Source organism: Seriola lalandi, unplaced genomic scaffold, assembly GCF_002814215.2.
Source record: "Seriola lalandi dorsalis isolate HSWRI2012SDOR001 ecotype SW California unplaced genomic scaffold, Sedor1 jcf7180002053196, whole genome shotgun sequence".
Classification (NCBI taxonomy): domain Eukaryota; kingdom Metazoa; phylum Chordata; class Actinopteri; order Carangiformes; family Carangidae; genus Seriola; species Seriola lalandi.
The window spans coordinates 9,278-10,174 of NW_019523749.1; positions in this window are offsets into that span (position 1 = coordinate 9,278).

The window sequence follows — 897 nt, forward strand, 5'->3', positions numbered from 1 at the left end:
TTGGACAAACAAAAGCAGAAATAATAAACTGAGATTATTAAAATAACTACAAGGAAAACGCAGCAAATCCTTACGTTTAAGTTGCTGGAACTGGGAAATATTTACATGAAAAATTATTTAATTATACATTATAATTTTTAAATCATCAAGAAATCATTTCAGCTGTAATAGTATATATTATTGGACAGTTTAATCTACAACAAAGCATTTTATTTTAAAAGCTCGTCAAATGCTTTGTATGTTAAATAATAATTAATTATTAAGTTGTTATATAACTTAATTTGCAATTTAAAACATGCAATATAGTGGAGAAGTATAAAATAGTGGATGTGCTCTGGAGCAACACTACGCTTCTCTTGTAATGTGTCGTTCACACCTGTCTGACTGTGACGCACCTGACTGGTTTGTCTGATAACTCTTTTCCCGTATATCTGTGACCGAACTGGAACGCAGTGAATAGTTTTGTACCTCTGAGTATCTGCAGCGATGTGTTATCACGACTCCGAGAGTCAACAACACCAAGCAGTGACAGCAGAATGCAACCGCTGCTTTCTGGAACGTTTCCCATCAGAGAAAAGAAGCTTGACGTCGTATAAAAGTATTAATCGTCTGGTTTTTCCATGTTTTATTGTTTTATAACTTTTATTTAGTTTGGGTTTATATATGTCTAATTTTTGGGTTTCATTAGTTTAACATTAATTTACTTGAGTTTACTCTCTTAAAATGTTCAAGTTGTGTTTCGTTTAATTAATCACATTTATTTTCTATGTATCAAGTGATTAACACTCAAGAACAGTTGTATTATTCAATCAGAGGAGATTATTATTATTTTCATTGTCAATACATCTGACTGATTGATTGTTAGAGTATAAAATGCCCATCACAATTCCCTGAAGA